The sequence below is a fragment of the Erpetoichthys calabaricus genome, chromosome 4 (genome assembly GCF_900747795.2).
Source record: "Erpetoichthys calabaricus chromosome 4, fErpCal1.3, whole genome shotgun sequence".
In the NCBI taxonomy this organism is placed as follows: Eukaryota; Metazoa; Chordata; class Cladistia; order Polypteriformes; family Polypteridae; genus Erpetoichthys; species Erpetoichthys calabaricus.
In genome coordinates this window covers 298,653,774-298,673,571 of record NC_041397.2, presented here as the reverse complement: position 1 = coordinate 298,673,571, position 19,798 = coordinate 298,653,774, and positions in this window count along the sequence as shown.

The window sequence follows — 19,798 nt, the reverse complement described above, 5'->3', positions numbered from 1 at the left end:
AGAATTGTTTGTGTGCTGTGCTTGTGCTGTGACTGTGTTGTACTTGTGGGAAACGGGGGAAGGTGTTTCCCATGAGGTAAGAAGAAAATAAAAATATCAGTGTGTGCCTTGAACTTGTGTCCCCTGCTTGTCTGTGTCGGGTTCAGGGGGCAGTGTCAGCCTGGGTGATCCGTACCATGCATTATTGAATTTTTGGCTACTGTATATATTTGGAATTCATTTCTTGCATAGTTGGTTTTGTTGGTCTCCTTATTTCATCAAAAAAAATAATGTTGATAATTATAATTATTGTTTTGACAAGGAGTTTCGGCTACTTTTGTCTTTCCACTTTTGCTCACTCAAAATACAGGAAGTCTGAGATTCCAGGAACTATGAAATGCTCCCGCTCCATTTACATCAGAGGAAATGCTAGGGACAGGCACATCAGCTTCAAATTTCACCACTGAGTTAACATTACTGGTGACTGTGGTAATTTGCATGCTCGATGAGAGACTAGATAGTGTTGTAAGATTTTTGGAGTCAAAATAGATAAATTATTGTCGCTTGAAGGAAAATGTAGCACAGGGGAGGTGGTAGGTGGGAGTGATGCCAGGCCTCTTCCTGCTGACGTTCCTCTGTCAAACAGAGAAGAAATGGAAACTGTGTGAAGAAGTGTTCCTTCTCCTTTCTACTACTAAGGTGCACTCTTCAAAGGACAGACCCATCAACACTTCCCTTAAAATAAATATATTTTTTCAATAATAATACAAACTCTGAATAAATTGTGGCTTGCACATACGTATAGGAAGTGGTCTCCCTTCAGTAGGCATTTCCTATGTTTTAATAGTTATGCTCTGCATCCCTAAATGCATGATAGGTTATTAACTCACTTAAGGCTGATTTTATTTTCCTTTTCTCTCAGGGCTGAATATTTTTCCAAAAAATTCTACAAAGCACACAAAGCAATGGTTTCACAAATAAATCAACATAAAATACTTATCAATGACAAATGTCACTCTGTTTTATGTTCCATGAGCCTATACAGTATGTAAATTCACTTATTACGCACCTGTTTGTCTCATCACTCATAAGCTAAAAGGCACTTTCTGGAAAAAACAGCATGAATTAGTCAAGTGGCCGGTAATCTGCAGTGTCCACTGAGCACGATGTGTCGTTTGATGAGGTCCAGTAGCCAGTTTGATTCCCATTGATCGATATCTGTGTAGTCCACCAACGTTGCCTTTTGCGCGTCAGCTGCATGATCAGCCAGAGACCAATCACTGATGCAGATACCTGACTTTTGTTTTCAACCCCCAGATCACTTACATCAAATTCGGAGTTCAATATGTCAGAGTCTGATTCAGCAATAAAACACAATAAATAAATAAATAATGTGCACCCACTTCACTCTCTCGCCCGATGTTGCTGTTGTTCTAGGTGTTGTTTCGTCTATGCAACTCATGCACACACAGGGATTCGATGTCAAGTCAACGAGTCGAACAGTCCTCCAAGCAAAGAGGGTCTACCTATAACGTAATGGTGAGTTTTATCAACATTTACAGCCTTTTTTGCCCTTTGGTTCTGGATGTCATCTTTCGTCAACATTTGCCCTCAACCCCTTGTATAAACAAAAGTCGAAATCCGCTCTAAAAGAGTTAAACAGTTATGAATATGCCACACAAAAGTGTAGATGTGTGAGTGTGCTAACACTACAAGAAAGACATAGCAGCACATGAAGCTGTGCAGAGGAGAGCAACCAAGGTGCATCGTGGAACTCAAGGACATGTCTTACTGTGACAGACTTAAGCAGAGGAGACCGTGTGGGAACCCAATCCAGGTCTTCAATATTCTGAAAGGCATCGATAAAGTAAATCTAGTAGAATCTTTTTAAGTTAATGGCGAATTGAGTACTTAAGGACACCGGTGATGATTAAGGGGAAGTGCATTTAAAACTGAAGCCAGGAAGCACTTCTTTATGCAAAGAGTTGGGGGACTCTGGAACAAACTACCAAGACATGAAGTTGAAGCAGAAACCTTGACAAGCTTTAAGAAGAATTTGGATGAGATACTGGGACAGCTTAGCTATTAGCTAAATAAACTGGATGGACTGAATGGTTTCCTCTCGTTTGTCAAATTTTTTTATGTTCATATATTCTGTGAGGAACTGGTATCCTTTCCATGTAAATATGGTTGGCTAGATGATTATGAAAATGTGAAAATTTACAAAATATTGAAAACAATTTAACTGCAGAGTGAAATTATTACGACAATGTAAGTTTAATTACAAACTAATTACCAATTAGGAATAAAGAAATGAGTTCTTCTGCATGGTAGTGCAGGGTGGTATAAACAAGCAGCTCACAGATAAAAACAAATGGCAGGATGACACTACCGTCTGGTAAAGTGGAACCCGCTTCCAAGATTCAGTAGAAAGGTTCAGTTTGTTTGGACTGGAAAAGATGATATGAGGTTTAATTTGCCAGCTTATAATAGAAAAGAGTCTGAAAAAATACACTATTGTAAAAGATACTTATGTGGTTTAAAAAATTCAAATAAAGAGACTTTACTTTTCTGGAGGAAATAATAACATTTCCGCAGGTCACCTTCATTTCTGGAGATATGTCGCAGGGTACTAAAATGATATCACGTCCAGGACCACAATTACTCATGCATGTCTGACAAAGGCCAGTCTGCCAAAGGCAAGTGAGGGGATTAATTGGGTTATAAAAACCGAAGGGATTAAAGGAGAAACATTGTTGCTTGTGTGTAGTGTATATTATTTAAAATGAAATTATTAGCCTAGAAATCTTTTTTTAATATGAGAATGATTAGAATGGGTACATTATACATAACATCTTGAGGCGTTAATATATTTCAAAATATTTTTAAAAATTGAATTAGAGCTCTTTTTCCAAAGTGTTGTAATCATTTCATAAATGAATATGGTATTTTGCAGCTTACCAAAGGGTATTCATTTCATTTTTGCATATATACAGTATACATATCTCTCTATATATGAAATTCAACATCTGTTTGTCTGTATGTCTGTCTGCTTTTCACGAGAGTACTACTTAAGAGGTTTAGATCAGGTTTTTTTTCTATAATTTGCTCAAACATTCCAGAACTTCTCTCATTGTGCTATGTATCATAATTCGCTTACGGTGCTGATTTATATGCGCGAATCTGAGAGAGACGCAGTGGGCCAAGAGGAGGGGGAAGCGTGACATCAAGAGTGGGGTGACGGGGAGGGTCATCGTCACTCACATGCCAGCCTCCGTTCAAATCACTCTATCTCTCACCACGTTTTGGAGCGGACCTTGCCTCCGCTTAGTTATAGCGATACCTGTTTGTTTATTGATTTTTAAAGTTTGTCCTGTTTCCCTACTACATGGGCAAAGCCGTGGGGAATGACTAGTATAGTATATTTATAGTGAGTGCCCAGAAGGAAGGAAAGGCATCCTGGGTCGGGATAAGGTTTCATACCTGGCCAGGAGGCCATAATGGAAGGACCATGAGAATGGGCTTACCAGGAGTAGGTCATTCCCCCACACGGCAGGTGGCAGTGTTCCCCATGGCTAAACCTGATTAGGACACCTGAAGGATTTCGTGGGAAATGGAGTTCAGAAATGCAACCCTGTTGGGATCTTTGGGGACTGCCCTGGTTCCTGCATGACCTCAAAATACTCTGGATGACTTGGAGAGGAGACCGGAAGCAGTACCTGGGTTGACTTTAATAGAAAGCCTGCTGCCTCAGTTTGATTGAGTCAGAGCCGGAAGGCAGTAGGCTACACTCATGGAGGAGGAAGACGAATTGTACTTGGTGTGTTTTTTTTTTTTACATTATGCTTGTGAAGAAGGTGTTGGGGATCAATAAAAACCCTTTATTCGAGCATTAAGTGTGAATGGGTTTTATTGTGTGGGAGTCAGTGGTGCCCCCTTGTGGTTACACATACACTTATAACGTCTGTCTGACAGATTAGACACAGTCTTCAGGAGGCAGAAGTGTGTGTGTCAGAGACGACTATCAGCAGAAGTCTTCATGAACAGAAATACAGAGGTCACACTGCAAGATGAACACCACTTGTTAGCCACAAAAACAGGATGGCCCAATTGCAGTTTGTGATAAAGGACTTCAAAGAGCCTGCAGAATTCTGGGAAATGTTTTGTGGACAGATGAGACAAAGATAAACCTGACCAGGTGATGGCAAGAGCAAAGTGTGGAGCTGACAAGGAACTGCCTGAGATCCAAATCAGACCACCTCATCTGTTAAACATGGTGCTGGGGGTGTATGGCTGCCACAGGTCCTGACACACACATCTACACTGATGATAGAACTGCTGATGATAGTGGCACAATGAATTCTTACATGTATACAAACATATGATCTTCTCAAGTTCTAGTGAAGGCCTCCAAACTCATTGGACAGTGCTTCATTCTACAACAAGATAATGATGCAAACATACTGCTGAGGCAACACTGGAGTTTTTCAATGCTAAAAAATGAAAAATTCTTGAATGACCAAGCCAGTCACCCAATTTCTATCCAACTGAGCAGGCCTTCCATTTGCCAAAGAGAAAACTCAAGGGGAGGAGCTGAAGGTGGCTGCATTAGATCCTTGGCAGAGCATCACCAGACAAGATCCTCAGCACTTGGGAGATGCCTGGGAATCACAGACTTCAAGCAGTTATTGCATTCATGGGACAGATGACAAATATGACTTCTTTAAATAGATGTGTCCCTAACATTATGGTGCCCTGATAAGGCAGCACCAACGTGTTGTCCTTTCTACATGATCAAGTCTGAATTATTTGATTTGTAATTTTGAACTGTGGAGCAGAAGGGTAAACCAAGGAAAAATGTGTCTTTGTCCCAAAATCACAGAGGACACTGTATATATCACACTTCCTTTTTACAAGCTCAGGGTACTCTTTGTAGTTACAAATGAGATATAGTTACAATTCATACCATTCTTTTGAATTTTTCTTATTTTAATACATGGAAGCAGCTTGTTCAGGCAGCACTGGGGTAAAAAAAGCAACCAGTCACAGACAAGACACAATTATGTCAGGACAATTTAGAGTTTCTATGAAGTTGACCTGTATGCCATTGGGTATTCAACATGGGCAAACACTCCCTGGGGATGTTACAACTTGTTCTTTGAACCCTGTGGAAAGACCAGCCCTGGCACAGACAGGCAGACACCAATGTTCTAAACACCACAACACATTTATTTACAATATGTACAACAGTCCCGCACACAACCCAGTGCCCCTGCACCAAGCACCCTCAAAGTCCGGGCCTTCCAACGTTCCTTCCGTTCCTTCCCTTCCTTCACAGCCTCCACTCCTCTTTCGTCCTCTTCCACCCGACTCCAGCTGATGACTGGAAGGAGGCGGCCCCTTTTATTCCCACCCGGATGTGCTCCAGGTGCCTCCTGATGAACTTTCTGAGGCACCTCCAGGTGTGGTGGAAGTGCTGATGTCCAGGGCTTCACAGTCTTCTGGGCACACCATGGCGGTGACTATAGACTCCTATAGGGTTGAGCTTCCATGCTCAGTTTCCATGGCCCACACACAAACCAGGGCGACTGCCCTCTCGTGGGCGTAGCCCCTCTCCCGATCCTTCTACACAACTTCTGGGCACAGCTCCCAGCCGCCCGCCACAACCCATACATATTTACTACCATGGAGATTTTAAGACAAGAGAAATATGGTACAAAAGAAATGACACATTTCACTTGCTTTATAATTCATCTTTCAGTCCTAATGTACATTACATTATATAGTATAATCGATGCATGCATATAGCCAAAGAGAAGCCATGGAAGAACACAAGTGTGCTGATGTCAATCACATGTCCATCTTGAGAGGAGTTAGAGGCTTTTGTCTAAGGCAAATATGCCCATCTGTGCAAACTGGTTTGTGGCTTAGTGAGGCTCTGATAGGCCTTATCAATTACTGTAAGAACGAGAACAAGATAAAGAGTTGGGGCACCGGATGGTGAACCCCATATAATCAGCAGGTGATCTGGCCAGAAAACACAAAACAAGTAAAATAAAAAAAATAATTGTCAGCCGGTGCTACAGTACAAAGTCCCCTTCAGACCTTCTTCTGGTGGTGGCATTCTTCTATACACTCCTGGCAGGAAGAAGAGGGTTTGTTGTTGGAAGCAAAAGTGAAATCACAGTGCCTCTTGCTTTCGATCTTCCATTCTGAGAGCAGAAAGGGTAGACGAGGTGAATGATAGCACCAACCCTCGTCTCAGTAGTGCTTAATCATTGAAGATGTCCCCTATTTAAGCGTGTGACAATGCTTATGACACTGCCTGATCCTAAAAGTAGTCATGAACACTTTTTACTGACCACTACATAATATGGATTAGGTTCTTTTACCAGTTTAACATGTTCAGTGAGCTTCTTGTATGCTCTTCTGTCCAATCTACAGTATATATGGATAAGGTTATTATCACCAGTATAGCACATTCTTGGATTATCTACCACTACATGTAGTGACCTTCTTTTCTCACATCAAAACAGAGCACCTGCTCTCATCACTAAAATTCTTTATTAAGGATTGTTTTTACAGTCTTCACATTGTCACAGGTGCCAGGAAGAAGTCTTTAACATTAAGTGAGTCTTCTACACTATATAAAAGAAATGAATGTGTGTAGAGTCGTGGCCAAAAGTTTTGCGAATGACACAAGTATTGGTTTTCACAAAGTTTGCTGCTTCAGTGTTTTTAGATCTTTTTGTCAGATGTTCCTCTGGTATACTGAAGTAGAATTACAAGCATTTCATACGTTTCAAAGGCATTTATTGACAATTACATTACGTTTATGCACAGAGTCAATATTTGCAGTGTTGGCCCTTCTTTCTTTTTCAAGAACTATGCAATTCGCCCTGGCATGCTGTCTGTCCATCAACTTCTAGGCCAAATCCTGACTGATGGCAGCCCATTCATGCATAATCAATGCTTGGAGTTTGTCAGAATTTGGTGGGTTTTTGTTTGTCCACCCGCCTCTTGAGGATTAACCACAAGTTCTCAGTGGGATTAAGGGCTAGGGAGATTCCTGGCCATGGACCCCACATGTTGATGTTTTGTTCCCCGAGCCACTTAAGTTCTCACTTTTTCCTTATGGCCCGGTGTTCCATCATGCTGGAAAAGGCATTATTGGTCATCAAACTGTTCTTGGGTGGTTGGGAGAACTTTCTCTTGGAGGATGTTTTGGTCCCATATCAAGAAGGACCAACATTGCAAATATTGACTCTTTGCATAAACTTAATGTAAGTGTCAATAAAGCCTTTGAAACATATGAAATGTAATTATACTTCAGTATACCATCAAAACATTTGACAAAAAGATCTAAAAATACTGAAGCAGCAAACTTTGTAAAAACCAGTAGTTGTGTCATTCTCAAAACGTTTGGCCACAACTGTATGTACACTAAACATAAGCATATCAGGCTCACAGATCACAGTATTGTAGTGATCATTAATTTTTTAACCCTGGCTACTCTTTGAGATGGAAAAAGCCCACGCAGACATTGACAGAATATGAAAACAATAATCATCCAGTTTAATCCAAATTAAGGTTTAGTCACAGGACACTGAAGTTGTGAGATTCTAGCTCTATTGCTTATGCCACCCTTAAAGTTAAAAATTAATTAATTCATTAATGTATTCCTATGGACTCAAACCACCAAGATATCAGTTTGTGGATTTGCACTGTGATGAACTGCCAGCAGTCAGCTGCAACATCTGGCTAGAATGATTCTCCTTACAATTTAAGCTAAAACAAGAACTGATAGCTGCAGTCATGCCAATACCATTTCTGAACACTATGAGTGTCCTGGTGATACCAGATGAGGTCTTTCTCTGTAAGCTCCCCATCTTTTTTGTATATTACCACCACTACACTCCGTTCATCCACAGTGCAAATCCCACCCTTGTTACCAAGTGTGTTGCTGTGGATTCATACCACAAAGCATCTCAGTTCATAGGTTTGCATGACCATCAAATGTTTTTCACATTGCTGCATCAATCACTGTGTTGAACAGTAGGGACAGCCTTATTGGATGCCTTTCCAAATAGGAAAGTCTTTTGAGAATGCGTCATTAGTTTAAATGCAGCTGCTTGAGTTTTCAGACGTTTTCTGAAGTAGCTGGATGAACTTGTTAGGAACTTGCTCTCTCTGGAGGAACTTACACAGGGCTGGCCAGTAAATGGAGTCAAAGACTGCTTTAAAATCTAGTGGTAATTACTATCCCACCTTTAGAAATAACTTTTTATAAAGAACCACATAAAACATGCAACATGAATTGCAAAAGTATACATTTGTGCTAGTACATTTTAGATTTGGATAGTATTTTTTATGTTGTTCACATATACATATTATGTACAACATAGTGGGCTATAAATCTGAGCATTTTGGTAGAATCGTAGATTTTTAGATCTTGACTTTCTTGATACTGCAGTGGGTTGGCACCCTGCCCATGACTGGTTCCTGCCTTGTGCCCTGTGTTGTCTGGGATTGGCTCCAGCAGACCCCCGTGACATTGTGTTCGGATTCAGCTGGTTGGAAAATGGATGGATGGATGGATGGACTTTCTTGATATAATAATAATAATAATAATAAAACATTTTATTTACATAGCAAGCTTCTCAAGCACAAAGCAATTGACAAATATGCAAGGAAATACAACTGGAATAAAAGCATAGACAAAAATCACATTTCTAACACAGGAGGCAAACATCAAAATTATTTCAGACTGCTTCAGACTAGGACATGGTACATGACATGAGCTGGTGGTGGATTTTAGGAGGCCCAGACCCCTCATTGACCCCGTGATCATCAAAGGTGACTGTGTGCAGATGGTGCAGACCTATAAATATCTGGGAGTGCAGCTGGATGATAAATTAGACTGGACTGCCAATACTGATGCGCTGTGCAAGAAAGGACAGAGCCGGTTATACTTCCTTAGAAGGCTGGCGTCCTTCAACATCTACAATAAGATGCTGCAGATGTTCTCTCAGACAGTTGTGGCGAGCGCCCTCTTCTACGCAGTGGTGTGCAGGGGAGGCAGCATTAAGAGGAAAGACGCCTCACGCCTGGACAAACTGGTGAGGAAGGCAGGCTCTATTGTTGGCATGGAGCTGGACAGTTTAACATCTGTGGCAGAGCGAAGGGCGCTCAGCAGGCTCCTATCAATTATGGAGAATCCACTGCATCCACTAAACAGGATCATCTCCAGACAGAAGAGCAGCTTCAGCGACAGACTGCTGTCACTGTCCTGCTCCACTGACAGATTGAGGAGATTGTTCCTCCCCCAAACTATGCGACTCTTTAATTTCACCCGGGGGGGGTAAACGTTAACATTTAACATTATACATAGTTATTGTCTGTTTTTCACCTGCATTATTATCATTCTTTAATTTAATGTTATTTATTGTATCAGTATGCTGCTGCTGAAGAATGTGAATTTCCCATTGGGATTAATAAAGTATCTATCTATCTATCTATCTATCTATCTATCTATCTATCTATCTATCTATCTATCTATCTATCTATCTATCTATCTATCTATCTATCTATCTATCTATCTATCTATCTATGACAAGGATGTCACCATTGCTCTTTGCAATCGCCATTGAGCAAATTAGCTATTTACTTTCAAAATGCATCAGAGATAAAGGGGATTAGCAGAGAAGGACTTGAACAAATGCTTTGAATATTTGTGTTTTTGGCCGGCTCTCCTCTTTCTTTTGGGTGAGGGTTGAATTTTGGTTTTGTGAAGGTTTGATTTGATTGTTTGGATTTGTTTTTTCTTTTAATTAAAATCAATAAAACAAAAAGACTGAGTTTTGCAACCAGCATTAGAGCCAAACGCTGCAATAACATCAGCTGTTCATTTCATGTTCAGCTTAGATCTAAAAGTTCCAGCCAGACCATTGCCCTGACCAGAGCTGTACACCGCTGCAAAGTAAACACAGAGTCGCCTCATTTAGAGAAGCAAAGACCTAAAGATTCTTCCATTTTTGCATTACATATCAAGATTGCAGTCTGTAATCAGTCGGACAGTTCTAGTGCTTTGCCATTAATGAGACTTATGTTAAGCACTGCAATGTTAAATGTAGAAAGTTTGTTGCACACAGATCCATCTCCAGAGTCTGTTTCAAAACTCTGAGAGTTGTGGTCAAAACCCACAGGTAGATGGAAAATTTCAGAATTAAAAAACAGTGCTGATGAATTCCATAGCATAATCTTCTGTGAATATACAGGTACTTCAAATGGCACAGTATGTCAACTTGTTAAGATTATTTCAGTTCAGTTCAACTATTTCTTGTTCAACTATTTCTTGTGCAACGTTGAGAAGTTTATCATGAGATGTTTTTCGTCATGGGCGGCACGGTGGCGCAGTGGGTAGCGCTGCTGCCTCGCAGTTGGGAGATCTGGGGACCTGGGTTCGATTCCCGGGTCCTCCCTGCGTGGAGTTTGCATGTTCTCCCCGTGCCTGCGTGGGTTTCCTCCGGGCGCTCCGGTTTCCTCCCACAGTCCAAAGACATGCAGGTTAGGTGGATTGGTGATTCTAAATTGGCCCTAGTGTGTGCTTGGTGTGTGGGTGTGTTTGTGTGTGTCCTGCGGTGGGTTGGCACCCTGCCCGGGATTGTTTCCTGCCTTGTGCCCTGTGTTGGCTGGGATTGGCTCCAGCAGACCTCCGTGACCCTGTGTTCGGATTCAGCGGGTTGGAAAATGGATGGATGGATGGATGTTTTTCGTCATAGTAGAAATACAGTTCTTGTTTAGGAAAGAGCAAGTCTGACCAAGAGACAAAACATCATGTGTCACAGGTGGCTGGGGGTGGTACCCGGCTGGGACGCCCAGGAGGACCAGAGGAGGGCCTACGCCTCCCCCAGACCACGTGGGGGCAACCGCCCTGGTGGCTATGGGGACCACGGGTGCAGAGCTTTGAAGCTCAGCCCTGTAGGGGCCCGTGGTCACCGACAGGGACGCCCCAATGCCTTTGGAGCCCTGGACCTCAGCACTTCCACCACACCCCGGAAGTGCTGGGGGGAAGAGGATCGGGAACACCAGGAGTGCTTCCGAGTGCGCAGCCGGCACTTCCGCCACACTGGGGAGTGCCAGCAGAAGATTGTCGGGAGGCACCTGGAGCACATCCGGGTGACTATAAAAGGGGCCGCCTCCCTCCATTCGAGGGCTGGAGTCGGGTGGAAGAGGACGGAGCTCGGAGGAGAGGAGTGGAGGCGGTCAGGAGAAAGAAAGGCATTGTTGTCGAGGGCCTGGACTGAGGGGGATTGGTGCTGCGGCACTGGGTTGTGTGTGAACATTGTAAATAGTAATTTATAAATAAACGTGTGTTGGGTGACAAAACGATGTCTGCCTGTCTGGGTCCGGGCTGCTTTCCACAGATGTTATAAAGGTGATGTTGCAGAGCATATGTGTGGTCTGATAGTGTTGAAATTTATACTAAGGATCAATGTGCCTTATTATTGGTTTTAGAACCATTGACTATTAAAAGGAGATGCTTGGTATATTTTTAAGTGGCTAAGACAGACACCATTCTTTTACAGGCTGCAGATTTTATTCTTAATGAGGCCTACTTGTTTTTTACTTGTCTTGTTTTCTATGAACCAAGGATGCTGTGCTTTTTGAGGGAACTGGGTAAACAAGATTTTGTTTTGGGACATGGAGGCTCTGCTGGGCCTTCTGGCTGACAAAAGACTAAACATGTTTTCCAAAAACCTTAAAGGCCCTTAATCTTAAAGAAAACTAAGCAAACTTGCATGCTAGCACATGAACATTTTAAATATATAAACATTTTTAAATTTTAAATTTATATAGTAAGGCTTATGAGTATCTTAATTGATCAAGTTAAAGCAAAACATATTATATCAGCTGGATTCGAGCAATATAAAAATTTAAGGGTTAATTAGTAAAGGCTTGTATTTTTTTCTTTTAGTAAGTGCTGTGCTTATCTGCTGAAGGCCACTTGCCTGCTTCCAGCTCCAGCAGCTTAGCTCTTATTAGTGAAGCTGCTTGTTGCACTTACCAGCACAACTGCCTATGATTTTAGTTTTAAAGGATGCTGGTGCAACAAGCAATTATTAATTGAACATATGTGGGTCATCCTGGTTTAAACTTAATGATGAGGATTGATTGATTAAAAGGCCCCCAATTTTTGTTAGCTCAAGATTAGGAATGTGAGAATGTGAGGCATGTAAATGATGATTAGGTGGTGGTCATCTCTTGGATCATTACTTTATCTGATTTATATTAATGACATAGATTTTGGTATAGTTAGTAAACGTCAAATTTGCAGGTGATACTAAAGTTGGAGGGGTAGCAGACACTGAGTAGGCAGCAAAAAGAATTCTCAAAGGTTTGGACAAGCTTCAGAACTTGGTCAGGACCTGCAAAATGCAGTTTAATGTAGAAGAGTGCAAAGTGTTACATACGGGCAAAAAGAACATCAATTATAAATACAAGATGGGAGACACTGAGTTGCATCTGAAAAGGATTTAGGGATTTATGTAGACACAACATTTTCATTGACTAAGCAATGTACATAAGTGATTAAAAAGGTAAATAAAATGTTATATCAAAGAAACTTTTGTATATAAGTCAAAATATATGATGCACTAGAAGCACCATATCTGTACTGTTGTTTGCAGCTCTGGTCACCACAGTACAAGAAAGACATAGCAGCACTTGAAGCTGTACAGAGGAGAGTAACCTGGTACATCCCAGGACTGAAGAACATGTCATACTGTGACAGGCTCCAAGAATGAAACCTATTTATTCTAATGCAGAGGAGACTGTGTGGAAAACTAATCCAGCTCTTCAGATTCTCAAAGACAATGATAAAGTAGATTGACCAACATTTTTTCAGTTTAAGGGTGAATTATGTACTCAAGGACACCAGTGGAAATTAAGGGGAAGTTCATTTAAAACTGAACCCAGAAAGCACTTCCTTATACAAAGAATTGTGGGACTCTGGAACAAACTACCAAGACTTGTTGAAGTTATTTATTTTATTTATTATTTATTTGCATTTATATAGCACTTTTCTCACTACTCAAAGCGCTCAGCAATTGCAGGTTAAGGGCCTTGCTGAAGGGCCCAACAGAGCAGAGTCCCTTTTGGCATTTACGGGATTCAAACCGGCAACCTTCTGATTGCCAGTGCAGATCCCTAGCCTCAGAGCCACCACTCCGTCCTGTTGAAGAAGAAACCTTGACAACCTTAAAGAAGAATGTAGATGAGATATTGGGACAGCTTAGCTATTAGGTAAACAAACAGGCTTGATGGACTAAATGGTTTCCTCTCATTTATCAAATTTCTTATGTTTCATAGCTGGAAGGACTCACAGGAGAGAGCAGGCATCACTCTGCTGGATACATGAGCAGATGGTGCAGGGAGTGGTGCAGGATATTAGATATTATTCTACGAGTTAAAAAAAAAAAAAAAAAAAAGCAATTTAAAAAATCAGTGAATCAAATCACAAGGATGTTCAATCCAATAGCTCCTAAAGTCGCAATTTTAGGTGAATCAGAATCTGAAGCAAAATCCAAATCCATGATAAAAATTAGCTAATTAAAGTCTTAAAAATCACACGCACACAGTGAAAAGTTTTATGCAGAGAGCAGTGACCACAGTTGGTCATGTATCAGCATACACTTCCTGTGACGAGAATAAATATCTGAGGACATTTGATGCACCTACAGTAACAAGAACATGGGTCCTGGAAGCACCTCTAAAATGCACTGGAATGTTCACAAACACAAAGTGCAATATGTTGGTTGCCATTCAGGCTTGTCTAAAGCAAGCACTTAAACCCCTGTGCACCAGTGGGGCACAATCGCTTACCAATTTGTTCCCTTTTTCACCCAGAGCTCAGAGAAAATGCCCAGCCAGAGCAAATGACTCTACCCATTCTGATCCATGGACCACAAAAGCAGGATTCTCACAGATTATCATTTTTTTTAAACACCTTTTTGCACAAACAGTTGGCATTGCAACATTTTATTTGAGTTCCTGCCTTAATACCGCTTGATGACAAACCTAAATTATAAATAAAAAATGAGTGACTCTCTCCTACAAGAAGGAAACTGAAAACAGCTATGTGCAGAAGAAGTTAAGGAGGTAATTAAAATTGTAGCCAGGGGTGAAAAATTAAGTAGTGTTGATTGCGTCACTGTGATCTGTAAGTCGGCTTGTGTTTAATACACTTATGCTTAGCTCACATACTGCATATTATTTCACTTTTAGCAATTTAACTTACTAATCAAGGTAAAAAATGTTAATTGAAAAATAGAAGTTAAAGGCTTTAGGGCAAGGAAAGAAAAAATAGGAGATAAGCTTTAATTAGGAAAATGAAGGAGTTTCAAGTTATTGGATGTATAAGGCTAATGAAGAAGCATAAGGTTGGAACTAAAAATAATTTTCTGTTTGCAGGATTGTCAGCAGAAAATGTATTCTTAGGTTAATATAAAGTAATATAAGAATTTAGTGAGAATAGTCAGCAAATGGTTAGTGCAAAATGAATGTATTATGTATTTATGGTCTGCATGTGTTTGATTTGTTACTTCTGATGCAAAGGAATTTACCTTAGGGTAAAAAATAAGTGAAACACTCCGACAGAATTCCACTGAAGATATCCCTTGCAGCCCATACCAATACAATGATTCAAGCAGACCAAAGATGGACAAACAATTGTCAAAGACACCACTGGAGAACTGATGATTGTGCTGTCCTATATGCTTCCTTCAACCATTTTCATATTGAAGTGAATTCCACATTTAAAAGAACGTTAAACATATCTTTTCTTCAGTACCATATTGTTTTAATATCTTCACTACGGTTACTTGGAAGGGATACATTGGTTGTAGTATGGTTGCAATTCTAAAAGAATTTAGACCCAGTGAGCATGATTCTGCACTTATGGGGTGTATTGATAAAGGCAATGAGGCAGAGGAGAGAAGTCAGGTGGAGAAGTTTTCTTCTTGGTTCAAAGAGAATTGTTTGTAACTTAACATCAGCAACACCAGGGAACGAGCTAATGACTTTCGCAATACCAAAGAGCCTCTATGTCCGATCACTATTCAGGGAGAGTGGCCCACTTCTACTAGTACTTGAGAGTCCACATTAATGACAAGTTGGACTGGTCTTGGAACACAGAGGAATTATATAAGAATTTCCAAGATGTTATTGTGTGTATATTTGCTGCCCAGTAGTAAAATTAAAAGTTGAGTAGTGCCATGCCACCTTCTGCTTTAAATCTTTGTAGAGTCACCTTTTGGATGCGTGCCTGTTTTGATTGTATGAATGATGACATGACAGTACAATTTATTAAAGAATGATTTGTTTATGCATATGAGAATATTCTGGAATAGATATAGAAGCTTAGGGAGGATGTTCATTTTGATAATTAATTCTCCATTCTGAAGTAAGGGAAAAGAAAAAAAGTACTTGAAACTGCCTACCAGTTAAACTAGCACACTAACTTGTAAAAGTACATTTAAAATAATAAATAATAATAATTCTTTACATTTATATAGTGCTTTTCTCCCTACTCAAAGCACTTCAGTGAGTGGGGAGCCATTAGAAAATGAGATCATACATAACATTTAACTCTATATTATTTTCTGATTACGGTTTATATATAAAAAGTCTTATTTCTTTTGACAACATACTGTACTTGCTTAAAACTTTTAATATGTTTAACTAATTTGGTGATTTTGCATAATGCTTAACGACAAAAGGTGTGTTACTAGAATATACATCTATCTGTAGGATGATTGGTGTAAATTAAAATATATTGAAATGTGTTATATAAATACATCTAAAAGAAAAGACATCACTCTGTTAGCTTTCTTCAGTTTGCCATGTTGCATTAAGAAGAGGGTTTGGGACTCCACCAGTTGGTGTAAATAATAGACAGCCATGTTGGAGTCTAATTATAACGGTGAATCAGGACCCTTCTTTATTTACTGAGTACTTGCCATATCACAGAGTAGTCTGTTTTACATCTTGATTGATGTTATCCATAATACTTTCAAAATTGTATTGAAAAAGATTTTTATATTAACATGTGACAGTTAGCTGTTTTAATATGACAAACGAATAGGTATCTAGTCTGGTATGATGTGCTAGAGAATTCATGGGGGAAAGCTCATTTTTCTAAAAATTAATTTTGAATTCCGAGATCTTCAGAGAAATTCTCGTAACACCTTTACGACTCATGGTAGAGACGATTGTGGATCTGATATGTAAAGCGCCAGTATCTTCTGCATTTAGTCATATCATCTATTCAAGTCATTCTCTGATAATTCCCTTTTTCTCTGGTTTCTTCAGATGGCTAACATGAAAAGCATTGGTGATAGCATCAATTTTAAATTAAAGTTGAATGTATCACCATTGATTCTTTATAATATTCCTCATTTCCCTCAATCCCTCACCTGGATCCATCAACTGCATCAAGAAATGTAGCTCTTATATGCGTTCATTTGAAACTCTTTTATAATGGGATAGATTCTGTGCTTTCTGTCTAAATCAAGAGACATGGGATGTTGTGTCCTTTTGTCTTCATTCCATTTTAATCCCTCAATTACTACAAACCTAATTGAGCTAATTATTTATTTAATTGGATACATTTTGTGTTTGCCTCCCTACAGTTTAATAATTTTTAACTCTCTTAAATTGCACTAATATGCAATTTTAAGCATATTAAACTTTATGGCAGTTGGTACTGTTTCTTATGAATTAATCTATTACGTGTGTAAAGTAATTAATAGCCTGTAGCATTGTGGATTAAAAGCTTAAACATTTTTTTTCTCTTGATGCATCTTATTTCAGGTCTTTGCATTGCCTCTTTCCTGATAGTTCTCACTTTGAATGTTATTTTCTGTAAAACCCCATAAATTATTAGTTAAATTAAAGCCAGCTATCTGAGTGCAGCAGCCTTCTTTGCCACATTCATTTTGACTACATGTTGCATTTGATCATGAAATGGCACATATTATTATTATAAAAGCCTTTAGCCACCAGTATGCTATTGACTTTCTAATTATATATGTGAGTTTTTGCTTTTAGTGTGCATATGCTGTCTGTTAGAATGGAAAATTATATAGTACATTGGACTATAAGTTAATAATGTTTGTAATTACAAGTTGCAAACGTTGATGTAAATTACAGAAGACGTGATGGCCACCCGTTAGGAATGTACAAATGAATCCAAATTATGATGTGGTTTTTGACCCATTAAAGTATGATACATTTTGAGCAAAACAGAGAAAACACTTAAAGTGAAATTAAAAGGCTACAATACTGTAGCTATAGCATAAGAAAGCTAAATCTCCTCAGATTTAAGCAGAGAGTATCGATATAAAGAGGTTTTTCAGAATCCTCAAAGACATCAACAAAGTTAATCTAGGAGATTTCATTCTCCTAGCAGTGATTCTCCTAGTCAATGACATTATTGGAGAGTAAGAAGTGCTTTCAAATTGAAAATAAGGAAGAGCATATTTACAGAGAGTGAAGTGGGAAAATGGGGGAAATAAACCTGCTTAGTTATGCAGTGGAAGCAGAAACTCTGCTGGCTTGCACATGGTAGAATAAATACTTTTAGTTATATGAAATAAAAAAAACACATTAAGACAAAAAAGTAACTTTATGCTGCCATTTTTTCTTCTGGTGGACAGAGTAAGATAAGATGCAATAGGTTCTATTATAATTTTAGAGAATCCCAGTGTACTCTGTGTAAGTTGATAGAAATACACCACATAAACATCAGAATGTTAAAACAATTGACATGAAAACAGGCCATTCAGCCCAACAAAGCTTGCCAGTCCTACCCACTTAATTCTTTTAAAATAATATCAAGTCAGGTTTTGAAGATCCCAAAAGTTCTACTGTCTGATTGTCTCGTATTCCAAGTGTCTGTGGAAAATTTACCCTTAACAAATTTCCAACTGTGTCTCCGCGTTCTTAATGAACTAATTTTAAAATCACACTGTCGATCCACTGGATTAATTCCCTTCATAATTTTAAACACTTCAATCGCGATGTCTCCTCTTAACCTTCATTTCTCTTAAACGGCTTTTTTCATCTTTCCTCATAATTCATCTCCTGTACCCTTGGAATCAGCCAAGTCGCTCTTCTCTGAACCTTTTCTAGTGCTGCTATGTCCTTTTTGTAGTCTGGCTCCCAAAACTTCACACAGTATTTAATATGAAGCCTCACCAGTGTGTTATAAAGCTTGAGCAGAACCTCCTTGATCTTGTACTCCACACATCAGGGCGCTATATAACCTGACATTCTCTTAGGCTTCTCATTGGGTTCTGAAGAGTGTCTTGCAGTTGATAGTGATGGGTCCACTACAGCTCCTTCTCATAAGGTGTACTTTCAATTTTCAGATCTGTCATTCTAAAGAATCAAGATCATTTTAATAAATGTTATCACACATGCACCATCCAGACTCTTTTGAGGTAGGTACCACCACCCCACATCAAGAGGTGGCACTCGCACTAACCTTCGTTTGTGTTGATCCTTCCACAGTACAAAGGAGACACCCAGTGAAGGCAACTGATCCTGTCCCCTCCTATAAAGCACATTGCTGCCAGAAGGAGGTGTTCAGTTTGGAACAAACCTTACAGCAAGACGGAGCTCCTTCCACCTTGACCAGAACCCTACATTTGCTTACCCTGATGGCTTTCTTGGTTATGTTTTGTTTATTTTGATACCTTGTCTATGTATCTTGCATAGTGACCCTTTTTTATTACTTTTATTGGGCAGAATTAAATTGGGACGACCAGGTTGCCGGCCTAATATTTTTCCGTGGAGCTTACAGTGCTTTCCTCAACCATAATGTCCAAACTCACAATAATGAACTACAAATTGAACAATATATAAAAGGGAGCTTGGGCTGCAGATATTTAATGCAAATTCAAAATCTGTACTGAATTTAATGCTCAGAAACATCAAAATTAATAATTTAAAGAGCCAACTCAACCAATCCTATTTAAACTATTTTCTAATGTACCATATTAAACTCCAGATTTTAAGTCTTATCTTAAACATTTCTGTACAGAAATATTTGAATCTCTTACATTAAACTATGTATGGATTTCACTCTCTTTAGATAGATAGATAGATAGATAGATAGATAGATAGATAGATAGATAGATAGATAGATAGATAGATAGATAGATAGATAGATAGATAGATAGATAGATAGATACTTTATTAATCCCAAGGGGAAATTCACATACTCCAGCAGCAGCATACTGATAAAAAACAGTATTAAATTAAAGAGTGATAAAAATGCAGGTATAACAGTCAATAACTTTGTACAATGTAAGTATTTACCCCCTCACCCCCCCACCCCCAGGTGGAATTGAAGAGTTGCATAGTGTGGGGGAGAAACGATCTCCTCAGTCTGTCAGTGTACCAGGACATTGACAGCAGTCTGTCGCTGAAGCTGCTCCTCTGTCTGGAGATGATACTGTTTAGTGGATGCAGTGGATTCTCCATGATTGACAGGAGCCTGCTCAGTGCCCGTCACTCCGCCACGGATGTCAAACTATGCTTTGAACCTTATATCACTCTTTTAGAAACCTAAAAAACACATTTTCAGAATTTATTAACCCAGGGTAGTTAGGATTAGAAGGGACATCAGCCTCTAAAACACTGATGTAAAAGAACAGAAATCAAAAAACTATTTATCTGTAGTATAAATATCACTTTGTATTTTGTATATTAATAACTGAGTGCCGGCTGATGGCAACAGATTAGTCCCAACACA